We start from the raw sequence: 14,998 nt of genomic DNA, 5'->3' as shown, positions 1-14,998 counted from the left end.
CCGGAGCTCCCTGCCTGGTAGACAGGCAGGGAGCCCATCGGCCGGAGCTTGACCAAGGCTCCGACGGCCACCGTTCACGGCTTCTAACCCTTCACCTTTCAACTTCTAGCCACGGTAGGTGACAGCATAAGTATGGGGGGCTCGGGGTACGCGGTGTCGCCACTCACCGTCACCAAGATTACTCAAGGTGCCCCGTGCGGGGGGCATGAAGATCGCTTCGAGACCCAGCGTTAAGATTCTGGGGCTCACCATACAGTCAGACAACAAGGCAACTATGTCCTTGCGCAAGCTCAAGCACTCCATAGAACAGGTCCTGCACATGCTTCAGCGGTACGTGGCAACCAGGCGGAGAAGAATTTCATGAGAACGACACTGAGGCATGGTACAAGCCTGGTATCAAGAATAACGTACGCCACACCTTACCTCATGATGAAAATCATGCACTTCTAGCCACTCTAGTGAGGCGAAACATTCCGGCGATTCGTCATGATGCCGGGGTGGGTGCGTCGTCTGCGGCTCACATCCTTGTTGAATTAATTCCAGACAGCAAACACAGAATACAGAGCATATTTATACTTAACATATACAGCTCTCCTCGAAACGCCCACAAATTCGGTCAACTTTTTCGTAAAACCCTCGAACTGGCCAGGGGAAACACCCTAATAGTCGTCGGAGATTTCAGCGCTCACCACACCGAGTGGAGATATAAACGGGACACAATTAAGGGGCGAAACCTCTGGCTCGATGCGCATAGAGAGGGTCTCACCTTGATCACTGACCCCACACGGCCCACCCACATAGGAAACAGCGTGAGTGGCGATATTACTACTGACCTCGCCTTCACGAAAAACGCGCAAAGATGCCACTTGGTTCAACAGTCAAGAAAACCTCGGCAGTGACCACTACATCGTCGTGATTGGGCTCGAATCCAGAATTACTAAATAGCCGTACGGTAAAAAAACTCCACCTTATCGATTGGGACGCCTTCCGCAAAATACGGGCCGCCGAACGTACCTCATCTGAAGTTGCGGGCAGCCCTGCCATCGAAGAGATATCTGACATTCGGGAATGGACAGAACAACTCTGCAGGGATGCCAAGCACGCTACTAAAGAAATACCGGCAGATGCAGGCCTTTATCAAGCCGATGCAAAGCCCCTTCACATGTGGGAGGCCCAGCACAGTTTTCACCAGAGACTTCGGAAACAAAAGCTAAATCGCAACCTGAGGCGGCGCCTCGCTACTCTCAATCGCGACATTGAAGATTACACAAGTCAACTAACACGTTATAATTGGCACAGCACGTGTAATGGAATGGAATATGAAATTGGACTGTCAAAGACCTGAAATATTCTACGCTGTCTCATCGACCCCGACAATAGTAAAACCACACAGAGAAACAACCTCAACATACTTCTACACAACTTTAAGGGTTCCGACACCGAGCTAATCAAGACAATTAAGGATAGATACTTCGGAGACTCCGCACTTGAGGTCCTCCCTCGCTACACGGGACAGGAAAATGACCTCCTTGATCGACCCATCACGGTAAGCGAAGTACGAAGGGCCATCGTACCCCTACGAACCCGCTCGTCGCCAGGTCTAGATGGCATCACAAATAAAATGCTCCGAAATCTGGACGATGAATCAATTGAAGCCCTCACCCGCGATCTGCTGGGAGCGGGGCCAAATACCCGACATGTGGAAAACGGCAAAGGTGATTATGATTCCAAAACCAGGCAAGAAACTGCAGCTCGAAAACCTCAGACCGATTTCGCTCACATCTTGTGTAGGGAAAATAATGGAGCACGTCATACTCAACAGGCTCAACAGCTACATGGAGGACAGCGGTCTTTTTCCGCACACGATGATCGGCTTTCGACCAAAACTCTCTGCGCAAGACGTGATGCTTCGCCTCAAATACGACGTCATAGACGGGACGCGCTGCTCACCAGTTGACACTCGAGCATGATGATGATGGTTTGATTTTATTGGCACAAGGCCGACATGGGCAAAGAGAGCCAGACACAAAGTTATTTGATGATGAGAGAACACGAAATAAAATCAGTTAAAAACTATGAGCACGGCTGGTGTAAAGGGCCAGGGTGAAGAACAAGAGTGGTTAAAAGATAAATAAGGTGGCTGGTGTATAGGACCAGGGATAAAACTATGGGTGGTATGTGATGAGTTGTAAAAAGTGAACTTCTGATAGGAACTTAAAGGTGCGCTGAACAGAAAACATGGCATCGTCTCCTAAGAAGTATGACGGGTGTGGTGGAATATGTCGTGTGTGTAGTTGTGGGAAGTGTTTGCGTCGTGTAATGTCGAGTGCCTTACATTGTATGAGAATGTGGATCACGGATAGGGCCTCTCCGCACCTGCTGCACAGAGGTCTTGGAGATCCAGTGAGCAGGTGCGAGTGCGTTGCATGCGTGTGCCCTATCCGTAATCTAGCCAAGGCGACTTCTATGTATCTGTTGCGTTTATCGGAGGTGTACGGTCCCAAGTGTGGTTTTAGTACGTGTAACTTGTTGTCTGTTTGTTCACTCCAATGTGTTTGCCATGTTTTGCGAAGTTGTTGTTTGATGTGTCGCTTCACGTCGGTGTAGGGTAATGTGGTTATATCTACTGCATTCGAGAGTGTAGCAGAAGCGGCCATTCGATCCGCGGCTTCGTTCCCGGCTATACCACAGTGGCCAGGGACCCAGCAAAGGACGAGTTCAAATTTGTGGACATACACCGACATAATACCTTTGATGATAAGATTTACAACGTGATTTTTTGAAGACTTTGTTGATGACAATGCCCGCACAACATTGAGTGAATCTGTATAGATAATGGATTGCGGGGTGTGGCTTTGGGGTATATGATTAACAACAAGAAGTACACCATAAGCCTCTGCCGTAAAGATGCTAGTATAACTGTTTAGAGTTTTAGTGACATTAAGGCCGGGTCCATGCGCAGCGCAGGACACAGAGGTGGAAGTCTTAGAGGCATCCGTATAAAACTCAGAACACTGATACTTCTCCTGCAAATACAAGAAGTGCTACTGAATTGCACACGTGGGAGCTCGGTTTTTATCTACATGTGTAAAAGATGTGTCGCATGACACAGGGCGGAGATGCCATGGTGCTATGGAATCTGTTACAGAACTTTGAATGGTGTCTAAAAAGGAGACAGCAAGCTCTGACGCTTCCGCTCCAACTCTGTAAGAGAAGGGCGCAGAGAACGATGGTCGATTTAAAAGGAGTTCACTCATGGATCTATCATAACAAACTGATTTAAAAGGATGGTGAGGCATGGATGAAATTTTAAAAGCATAAAGGAGGTCTGTGTATGCTCGCTGACGTTGAAGGTTCCATTTGTTGCACTCGACATACAGGCTTTCAACTGGACTAGTTCGGAAGGCGCCACACGCCAAGCGGAGCCCTAGATGAAGCACAGGGTCCAGCATTCTGAGGGATGTTTTACTTGCTGACCCATAAACAACACTACCATAGTCCAATCGTGAACCTATCAAGCTGGTAAAAACACGTAAAAGAAGTTGTTTGTCAGCACCAAAAGAGATGTGCGACAGAACCTTCAGGATATTCATTGTTTTTAGGCATTTATGCTTTAGCTGTTTTATGTGTGGGATGAATGTAAGCTTTTCGTCAAAGATTGTGCCTAAAAACTTGTGTTCCTTTTTGACAGGAATCAAGACACCATTGAGTTGAATGTCAGGATCCGGCCGGATACCACGCCTCTTGGAAAACAAAACACAAGTGCACTTTCCCGGATTAAATTTAAAACCGTTGCTATCTGCCCAGCCGGCAAGCTTGTTCACACCAAGCTGGACTTGCCGCTCGCAGACTGACAAGTTACAAGACTTAAAAGGTAATTGTACGTCGTCTACATAAATTGAACATGAAATCGACGGTGGCAATGCCTTCGGAAGAGAATTCATTTTTACAATAAAAAGGGTGCAACTCAAAACTCCACCTTGTGGCATGCCGTTTTCCTGCACATGAACCCTAGAGAGTGCAGTTCCAACTCGCACGTGAAACGTTCTTTCAGACAGGTAAGTGGCAAGCGTGTTCATCATGTTACCCGACATACCAAAGGACTTCAAGTCACTAAGGATGCCGTACCGCCAAGCAGTATCGTATGCCTTTTCAAGATTAAAGAAGACTGTCATACAGTACTGCTTGTGGAGGAAAGCATCTTTGATATAAGACTCTAATGCAACCAGTTGATCGTTGGTAGATCGCCCCGCCCTGAAGCCTGCCTGGCAGCTCTCGAGAAGACCATTGTACTCTAAGAAGTACACAAGTCTCCTGTTTATCATCTTCTCGAAGAGCTTACACAGGCAGCTTGTCAGGGCAATGGGGCGATAACTGGCAGGAGAGGAAGGGTCCTTCCCTTCCTTTAGGAAAGCCACTACTATGGCCTCCCTCCAAGAGCGTAGAAAGTGCCCCGAAAGCCATATTTTATTCTATAGGTGTAAGAGTGTTTCAAGAGTGTCTGGGAGTAGGTGCTTTATCATGGTGTATGTAATCTTATCTGCGCCTGGAACTGAAGGTTTGCACGTGCTCAGGGCAGCCCTCAACTCATAGAGAGTGAATTCAGAGTTGTAAGAAGTTTTTGATTTGTCTTTGTCGTGTAAGGGTTTTTTTTTCTGCAGATGCTTTGTGTTTCATGAAAGTGTTTGTGTAGTGTGCTGAACTAGACACGTGTTCGCAGTGTTGCAAGTGTGTTAGCCTGGTCTTCCAGTGTGTCCCCTGTTGTGCTAACCAGGGGCAGGCTGTGTGTCTGTTGTCCTTTGAGCTTGCGTATACGTGTCCAGACTTTGTGTGTGTCTGTGTATGAATTAATGGATGTCAAGAAGGTGTGCCAACTCTCGTTTTGCCTCATGGCGCACACGTTTTCCAAACGCCTTGGCCCGTTTGAACAAAATAAGGTTACCCGACGTGGGGTACCGACGAAGGATACCCCACGCCTTGTTCTGGGCCTCTCGCGCCCGCCTACAGTCCTCATTCCACTACGGCCCCCTCTGGTTGCGCGGGACACCAGAGGCGTGGGGAATGGACTTTTCGGCGGCGTCGAGGATGTGCGCCGTGAGGAGTTGGGTGGCTTCTTCGACGTGTAGGTGTCGTATGGATGTGTGGTGTAGTTTCGATGTCTCTGTAAATGTGTTCCAGTTAGCTCGTGCTTCATTGAACCTATTATGGGAAGATGAACTGCTTGGGCCTTTACCTATATATGTTAGTGAAGTGGGGAAGTGGTCACTGCCATATGGGTCAGTGCCCACTCCCACTCAAGACATGGAAAGGGAATTGCCGAACCAATAGCCAAGTCAAGATTTGAGTATGTGTTGTGACCTATGTTATGGTATGTAGGCTGTTTATTGTTGAAAAGGCATGCTCCAGAGGATGTTAAAAACTTCTCTATCAGGCGACCTCGGGCATTCGTGCGAGAAGAGCCCCAAAGAGAATTGTGTGCATTGAAGTCGCCTGTTAAGATGTACGGTTCAGGAAGCTGGTCGACCAGCGCCTCAAAGTCGGAGCTCAGAAGTGCAAGATCAGGAGAGATGTAGATGGAGCATACCGTTATCAACCTATTAAAAATTATTGTGCGGACGGCTACAGCCTCAAGGACGGTGTTCAAGGTGACAGGGTGGCATGCTAAGGATTTGCGGGCGATTATGGCCACACCGCCAGAAGAGTGTGTGCAGCCATCCCTGTCTTTCCTGTATACCAGGTAACTATTCAAGAAATTTGTGTGTTTCGAATTCAGATGTGTTTCCTGGACACACATTAAACTTGGCTGGTTGGCATGCAGAATCTCATACACGTCGTCAAGATTATTCAGAAGGCCTCTGCAGTTCCATTGAACTATGTTTTCTCTTCCCATTATAATGTGTTAGAGCTACTGGAGAGTGATTATTTATGTGGGGTCTTTCGGGGCTTGGACTCTTGGAAGGGGTTTTCTGGCCTTCTCTACTGACCTGGACGTCGCAGCCCGTTCCTTCCGCTGCGATGAAAGCCGGAAGGGCTCGACGTCCATGTCGTCATCTGATGGCAAGGGGGTGCCCAGCGGACTGGGCCCCCTTGACGTGGTACCCTTTCGGGCGTTCTTTGCCTGCGCTGCTAGTGCCGAAGGCGTGGGGAGCACGACAGATGGCACAGGCAGTGAGGCGGGGGAGGGGTTCGCTGCGACTGCCTCCGACTCCATCTCCGTGCCCTTGCGTGTGCTTTGGGCCGGTGGAGAGGAAGCAGTGGATGCAGAGGCATCCCCAACAGACGTTGTTGCCACCACAGCCGCTGCTGGGTGAGCGAGCGGTGCGGAGGCTGGTTGGGCTGCCAGGGGCAACCCAGGGGTGGGGGGGGGCGGGGACGGGACCAGGTCGGACTCGCTGAACTGGGTCCCTGTGGACACCAGACGCCGCTCCGTCCCCCGGTGAGCTGCGTCGGCGTACCTCCCAAGAGGGAAAGAGGCGAACCTCTTTCTCGCCTCTGGAATGGTATGTTCTCAGTGACCTTTACATTGATGATTTGTTTTTTCTGCTTAAATTTCTCACAAATTCGGGACCACGCTGCGTGGGGCCCCTGGCAGTTGGCACAGGTGAAACTCTAGGTGTTGCAGTTTTCGGACGGGTGGTCATGTTGGCCGCATTTTGCACAGGTAAGGCGGCCGCGGCAGGAGTTGGTGCCATGCCCAAACCGTTGGCACTTAAAACAGCGCCGCGGGTTAGGGATGTAAGGCCGGACCGGACATCGAACAAAACCTGCATTGATGTATTCTGGAAGGCTCGACCTGTCAAAAGTTAAGATACGATGCTTTGTAGGTATTTGTTTGTCCCCTCTACGTATGTTTATGTGACTGACCCCTGTTACGCCCTGGCCTCGAAGGCCCTCCAGCAGGTCGGCTTCAGTTTCGTTGAGTAGATAGGGATCGGAGATCACGCCCTGGGAGCTGTTTAAGCTGCGGTGGGGCGTGACCCTGATGTCAAGATCACCGATTCGGGTCTGGCTCAAGAGTTTTTCTGACTGCTGCTGCTTGGTGACTTCGACCAGCAATTGCCCAGTTCTTTGTTTCTTGGCTTTGTACGCCTCACCAATTATACTTGTCAGGAACTTCGATACCAAGAAGACAGACAATGAGGCGACAGATCTTTCTGTGTCAGTTGACTCAATTACAAGAAAACGGGAATAGTTGTTTATGGTTGCTGGAAAGACAGTTATTGGAAGAGGTGGAAATGAAACTTCGGTGCGGCCCCTTTTCGGAGGCCGATCACGTTTGGGGGGGGGTTTGGAAAATGCCATATGTTACATTGGAAAGCAGGGAGACGGGGGTACTTTCTCCTTTGACCTTACCCTGGTAGTCAAAGAGGTCCTGGAGCTCCCTGCCTGGTAGACAGGCAGGGAGCCCATCGGCCGGAGCTTGACCAAGGCTCCGATGGCCACCGTTCGTGGTTTCTAACCCTCCACCTATAAACACATCGCCACGGTTGGATCCAGCTTATGTTTGGGGGCTCGGGGTCCGCGGTATCGCCAGTACCGTCACCAAGATTGCTCAAGGTGCCCCGTGCGAGGTTGACACTAGAGCAATTTTGGGTCTTGACCTCACAAAGGCCTTTGACAACGTCAAACACTCGGCTATCTGCACGAACCTGAGCAAACTCGGTGTCGGGACAAGAGTCTACGAGTACATCAGCAACTTCCTTTCAGACCGCACAGCTACCCTTGCTGTCGGGGGAATTGAATCCGATGCGATAAAGCTAGGGAACAGGGGGACGCCCCAAGGCTCTGTCCTATCCCCTTTTCTCTTCAACGTCGCCATGATTGGTCTTCCCGAAATTTTAAACCGAATTTACAGCCTTCAACATAGCCTTTACGCAGATGATATTACGCTCTGGGTCTCCGGAGGCAGCGACGGCCACATTCAGGACACGCTACAACAGGCAATCGAATCAGTCGAAGATTACGTCGGCCCTCGCGGTCTCAACTGCTCTCCGCAAAAATCGGAGCTTTTACTATATCGACCGACCAGTCGAGGGCGGCGCACAGATAAGACTCCTCCGGAAGTCAATCTCTTCGCTGGTGGTGGATTCCAACGCATCCCCATAGTGACAAGCATACGGGTCCTTGGCCTTCGCATACAGGCAAACGGACACAGTTCCGAAACCATCCTCGCTCTCAAAAAGGTCTCTCAAATCACCCGACTCATCTCCCGTATTGCAAACCGCCATCACGGCATGAATTAACGAACTCAATCTAGTAATATTAATTGAAACTTTTGTTCTAAGCAGGATAACGTATATCACTCCGTTCTTAGACATTAAAAAGCACGAAGAACACAAAATCGACGCTCTCATTAGGCGAGCTTACAAGCAAGCTATCGGGATACCGCTTACCGCATCGACCGAATGCTTCGAGGCACTTGGGCTACACAATACGCTAAGCGAACTCACCGAAGCTAAACGCTTAGCGCAACGAGAACGACTTACGTACAGCGCGACTGGACGGCACATCCTCGACTCTATTTGCATCACTTACCCGAGTACTGCCCCAACCAAGGTCCCACTACAACCAGCCATAAGAGAAGGCATATCCATACCACCTATTCCAAAAAAACATGGATCCCGTGCACAATCTGGAGCGAAGACACGCGCGGGCCAAAGCCCTCCACAAACAGTACGAAAAATCAGAGAACGTGGCATACGTGGACTCAGCCGATTACGAAGGCCGCGACGCCCTGGCGTTCGTGGTAGTCGATGGGCAGGGAAATTCCATAGCTTCCGGCTTGATTCGCACTAAGGATCCGGAAGTGGGAGAAGAGGCGGCCATAGCACTGGCAATGACGGCCTCCGCAAATATCAGTCAGTGATTCTAAATCTGCCATTATAAATTTTTCGAGAAGGCGGATCTCCCCAGAAGCGTCTGCAATTATTACATCTGGCTTCCGTCGCGATGCGCGGACCGGCAAAATCTACCTGATATGGGCACCTGCCCACTCCGGCCTTGCCGGGAACGAGTGCGCGCACGATGCTGCTCGAGGATTCACCGACCGAGCTGACATCGACCCTAACACCCCATTCGCCCATTCGCTCCGATGGTCGGGTAGGGATCGGCTCGTGTCCTACAGGGACATAAAAAATCACTATCGTCTGGAACGGGCCCGTTTCCCCCCCGCTCACCCGTCACTCAACAAGAGGCAATCCGTCGTATGGCGGCTACTTCAAACGAACTCATATCCAAATCCGGTTATGTATAGCTACTGCTATCCAGGGCAACATTCGGACAAATGCCATAAATGTAAAGAAAGGGCAGATCTAGCACATATGCTATGGGCCTGCCCGCAGGCGGCTATACCCGCGCGCAGAATCACTCGGGAGGAGCAATGGGAGACCGTGTTGCTCAGCCACGACCCAGCGGATCAAGTCTGGGCCGTCCGGCTGGCCGAAGACGCTGCTAGAGCACAAGGGCTCTTGGCCGACGCCTAGGATAACCAGCCTCTCCCAATAAAGTTATTTCTCTCTCTCTCTCTCTACGTCTAACGACAACGACGATGGTTGAACGCGAAGCTTGTTCGTGAGGGATTGCTCGATTGCCGAATGAGTTTGGACTTTGACTCGCACGCAGTTTGACTTTTAATCGCAGCGGCTTTGACTTTGACCATTCGCCATTTAATTTCGCACGAAGAAGAAAGCTTCGTGCTGTACTATCGTCGTCGTTACACGGAGGAGTGCATCTATTCTCCAGGAGGGAGGCCATCACCTGGTAACTCGGAGTCAATCTGTCCACTGCGGCACAGCCATTGCCCATCGCAGGCAGTCGAAGCTGGCAGCCCCTTGTAGGAAAATTGAGCCCTGGATAGCGCGACATATCGCCTTTTTCCCAAGGGCACATGTCTGCAATGCCGTGTTATACCCGGCCATCTTGTACGTCCATAGCCCGAGTATCGACCTTCGACGCAGGCTCAGTTGCCAAGTTTCACAGGACGTTCTCTTTATTTATCTGGCAATCCACCTACGAGCCTATGCGTCGCACTGACATTTTCTGGAGTGCAAAAGTGCGTGGTCTTGGGCTTGTTAGCGTAGAGCTCAAGCTCAGAGTGCAGTATTTCATGTTCTTCCGTGATCGTCACGACGGTTTCCTCCAGAAGGCCACTTCTGCCCATTAACGACTTTTCACCAGAACCTCTATGCCCATCCCCTTTCCCCTCTACCCCGTTCCCTTCGACTGTAAACAAATGACACCATTGTTGATTTATTATTCAACCTGCTTAATAAATGTCGCATAAACAGATTTACAAACACGGCCAAATGTGCAGATTTTTTACCTCAATATTTGCACGGATGTATGCATAGTATTTCAAAATTTCTAATTGTTTGAACAATTTTGAACAATTGAACATTGAACAATTTTGGACGAGTTAGAATTTGAGCTACATTTATGACATGCTTCTCGGATGTGTACTTCCCCAGTCCAACGTCATTGCCGTTGTTCTGCACAGAAAAAAAGCAGAATGTATGAAGGTAGACAGAAAATTTATTACGAAATCACTGTTTCATACAGCAGTGATGATGATGATGATGGTTGGATGTTTATGGCGCAAGGCCAACTAGGGCAAAGAGCGCCAAAACAATAGTCATATGAGGGTGAGACCTTAACCACTATGTAAAGTCAGCAAAAACAAAAGTAAAATCAGAAAACGGCAATGGGCATGGCTGGTGTGTAGGGCCAGATTTCATTATGCATGATAGGAAATGAGGTTTAAAAACTTGACTTCTGACAAATACTCAAACACACGTTTCACTGAAACAATGGCATCGTCACCTAGAAAAAACAATGGATGTAGGGGAATATGTTGTCTGTAGAGTTCTCTGAAGTGTTTGTGTCGTGTTGTGTGAAGTGCCTTGCATGTTATTAGTATGTGCACTACGGATAGGGCCTCTCCGCACCTGCTGCACTGGGGTCTAGGAGATCCCGTCAGCAGATACGAGTGAGTTGCATGCGTGTGCCCTATGCGTAGCCTACCCAAGGCGACTTCCGAGTGTCTGTTGTGTGAGTCAGATATGTACCGTCCCAAGTGTGGCTTTATTACATGTAGTTTGTTGTCTGTCTGTTCGTCCCAGTGTGTTTGCCATGTTCTTCGCAGGTGTTGTCTTATGTGTGGCTTGAGGTCTGTGTAGGGTACTGTTGCTATGTCCGGTGTATTTGTATGTGCAGCAGCAGCGGCCATCTGATCAGCGGTCTCATTTCCCGCAATCCCAGAGTGGCCTGGAACCCAACACATGATCACCTCGAGATTTAATGCATACGCGGACATAATGGTTTTATAGACTACATTAAGAACATGGTTTTTAGAAGACTTGTTGGATGACAATGCATGTACAACACTCAGTGAATCTGTGAAAATGATAGACTTGGGTATTTCATGTTGCACTATGTGATTTAAAACAAGCAAAACGCCATGGGCTTCTGCCGTAAAAATGCTGGTCTTCGAGTTCAAGGTCTTAGAGACTCTAAAATCGGGTCCGTGCGCCGCACAGGACACAGTAAGGGCAGTTTTTGATGCGTCACTGTAAAACTCTGCACATTCATACTTGAACTGCAGGGACAAGAAGTGCTGCAAAATAGCAGTTTGTGGTACCCTGGTTTTATCAATTTTCACGAAGGACAAGTCACAACACACAGGTTGAAGCTCCCAGGGTGGTAAGACGTCAGTAAAAGAAGATGTGTGAATGTCTAAAAAGGAGATGTCGAAATTTGAAGCTTCCTGTCTCACTCTAAGTGAGAACGGCAAAGGAACAGACGGGCGATTTACAAACAGTGGCGATGTGGATGTATCATTAAAAACACGTTTAAAAGGATGGTCCTTCAAAGACGAAATTTTAAAAGCGTAGAGAAAGTCCACATACGTCCGTTGGTACTCAAGGCACCACTTATTACATTCAACATATAGACTCTGGGCCGGGCTAGTGCGGAACGCACCCGACGCAAGGCGCAGACCCAAGTGCAGTACTGGATCAAGACTTTTTAGCGTTGTTTTCGATGCCGACCCATACACGACACTGCCGTAGTCTAATCGAGACCCGACTAACGCGGTGAAGACCCGGAGAAGCAGTTCTTTGTCTGCACCATAGGATTGGTGGGAGAGGACCTTGAGAATGTTTAGTGTTTTGAGGCATTTATGTTTAAGTGTTTTGACGTGAGGTATGAACGTGAGCTTGTTATCAAATATGACACCTAAAAACTTGTGCTCCCGTTTAACAGGAATAGGTGCACGGTTAAGCGTAATCTCAGGGTCGGCGTTAATCCCGCGCTTGCGGGAAAATACAACACAAGTACTCTTGGCCGGGTTCAGTTTAAACCCGTTAAGGTCCGCCCAGCCAGCTAGTTTCTTAACACCGAGTTGTACTTGACGTTCGCATATTGACAGGTTACAGGATTTAAAAGATATTTGCACATCGTCTACATAGATGGAACAGGAAATGGTCGGCGGCAATGACTTTCGGAGGGAGTTCATCTTAACTATAAACAAGGTGCAGCTTAGAACTCCACCTTGCGGCACACCATTTTCCTGCAAATATACAGTGGAGAGTGCACCACCAACCCTCACTCGAAAGGTTCGTTCGGCCAAATAACTACAAAGAGTGTTCATCATGTTGCCAGAGACACCAAATGACTTGATGATGATGATGGTTGGTGTTTTATGGCGCAAGGCCAACGAGGGCAAAGAGCGCCAAAACGGTGGTTAGGTATGAAGGATGTAACCGTAAACGCTAAAACCGTTCAACAAAAACCAAAGTGAATTCAGTAAAAGACAATGAGGATGGCTGGTGTAAAAGGCCAGGTTGTGATGGTGCGCGGCATGAGATCGGGTTTAAAAGCAACTACGCGTGATATGAAACCAGGTGTAAAAACTTGACGTCTCTAAGAAACTTAAACGTGCGTTGTACAGGAACCATGGGGTCATCCGCTAAAAACAATGCTGGGTGTAGTGGAATGTGTTGTTTGTAGAGGTCGGCGAAGTGTTTCTGTCGTGTTGTGTGGAGTGCTTTGCATTGAAGTAACACATGGATCACGGATAGGCCGTCTCCACACCTGCTACACAAGGGTCTTGGAGATCCCGTGAGCAGGTATGAGTGTGTTGCATGCGTGTGGCCTATCCGTAATCGAGCCAGGGTAACTTCATTGTGCCTGTTATGTGTGTCAGTGGTGTATGCTCCCAAGAGTGTCTTTATAACGTGTAGCTTGTTGTCTGCCTGTTCATTCCAGTGTGCTTGCCATGTATTGCGAAGGTGTTGTCTGATGTGTGACTTAAGGTCAGTGTACGGTATTGTTGTTATGTCAACCGTGTTTGCAAGTGCAGCAGCAGCGGCCATTTGATCTGCTGTCTCGTTTCCGGCGATCCCCGAGTGACCTGGCACCCAGCATACAGTTACTTCAAGACTTAATGCATAAGCTGACATAATGGTTTTGTAAACTAGATGAATAACATGGTTTTTACAGTACTGCTTAGATGACAATGCACGTACTACACTCAAGGAATCTGTGAAGATGATGGACTTGGGAATTTTATGATGAACTATGTGCTTTAAAACCAGAAATATCCCATAGGCTTCAGCAGTAAAAATGCTGCTTTTCGAGTTTAAAGTGTTAGATACCCTAAAATCAGGTCCGTGCGCAGCACACGACACGATACGGGCTGTTTTTGACGCGTCGCTAAAGAATTCTGCACACTTGTATTTATCTTGAAGGAACAAGAAGTGCTGAAGAATTGCAGCTGTGGGTACTCGTTTTTTATCAATTGCTACAAAGGACAAATCGCACGACACGGGGCGCAGCTGCCATGGTGGTAAAAAGTCGGAAAGGGTTGATTTGTAGGTGTCTGAAAAGGTGACCGATAATTCTGACACTTCCTGTCTCACCCTATGTGAGAACGGAGCAGAGATAGATGGACGATTAAGAAGAAGTTGGGACATGGGTGTATCACAAATAAATGGTTTGAGAGGATGGTGGGTTATTGACGAAATTTTAAACGCGTACAGAAGATCTATGTATGTTCGCTGATGATCTAGGGACCATTTGTCGCACTCGACGTATAGGCTTTGTACGGGGCTTGTACGGAAGGCGCCTGACGCGAGGCGAAGCCACAAGTGAAGCACTGGGTCTAGCATTTTCAGCGCTGTTTTTGTTGCCGCCCCATAAACCACGCTCCCATAGTCCAAGCGGGACCCCACCAAGCTTGTGAAGACACGTAAGAGGAGTTGCTTGTCCGCGCCATAGGAGTGGTGTGAAAGGACCTTAAGTATGTTTATTGCTTTGAGGCATTTATGTTTTAGTTGTCTGATGTGAGGGATGAACGTGAGTTTCTCGTCAAACACCACACCCAAAAACTTGTGTTCTCTTTTTACTGGAATCGAGTCACCAAAGAGTTTTATGTCGGGATCGGGCAGGAGGCCCCGCCTTTTTGAGAATACAACGCAGGTACTTTTAGAAGAATTAAGTTTAAATCCATTTTCATCTGCCCAGCGGGAAAGTTTGTTTACCCCAAGCTGGACCTGACGTTCACAAATGGATATGTTACATGATTTGAAAGATATTTGAACGTCATCTACATACATCAAGCAGGATATGGTTGGCGGCAGTGCCTTTCGGAGAGAGTTCATCTTAACTATAAACAAGGTGCAGCTCAATACGCCACCTTGAGGCACGCCATTCTCCTGCACGTGAACGTTTGAGAGTGCCGTACCGACTCTGACACGAAATGTTCGTTCAGACAGGTAACTGGAAAGAGTGTTCAGCATGTTACCTGTTACACCATAGGATTTTAGGTCTGCAAGAATGCCATAACGCCATGCCGTATCATAAGCTTTCTCGATATCAAAAAATACGGTCATACAGTACTGTTTGTGTATAAAGGCATCCTTAATGTAAGATTCCAGTGCAACTAATTGATCGTTTGTGGATCGCCCTGCCCGGAAGCCTGCCTGGCAGCTCTCGAGAAGAC

The 14,998-nt window shown here is 48.5% G+C and overlaps 1 pseudogene; it reads left to right on the top strand.

Annotated features, from left to right (window-relative positions):
* The first annotated feature begins 205 nt into the window (after positions 1 to 205).
* Positions 206 to 14,998, top strand: part of LOC144155073 (uncharacterized) — a 34,909-nt pseudogene continuing 20,116 nt past the window's right edge.

This window comes from Haemaphysalis longicornis, unplaced genomic scaffold (genome assembly GCF_048455015.1).
Source record: "Haemaphysalis longicornis isolate Haplotype H1 unplaced genomic scaffold, Haemaphysalis longicornis Haplotype H1 scaffold_1, whole genome shotgun sequence".
Taxonomy (NCBI): Eukaryota; Metazoa; Arthropoda; class Arachnida; order Ixodida; family Ixodidae; genus Haemaphysalis; species Haemaphysalis longicornis.
The sequence above is the reverse complement of the archived record's forward strand: the minus strand, read 5'-3'. Positions and strand labels throughout refer to the sequence as shown.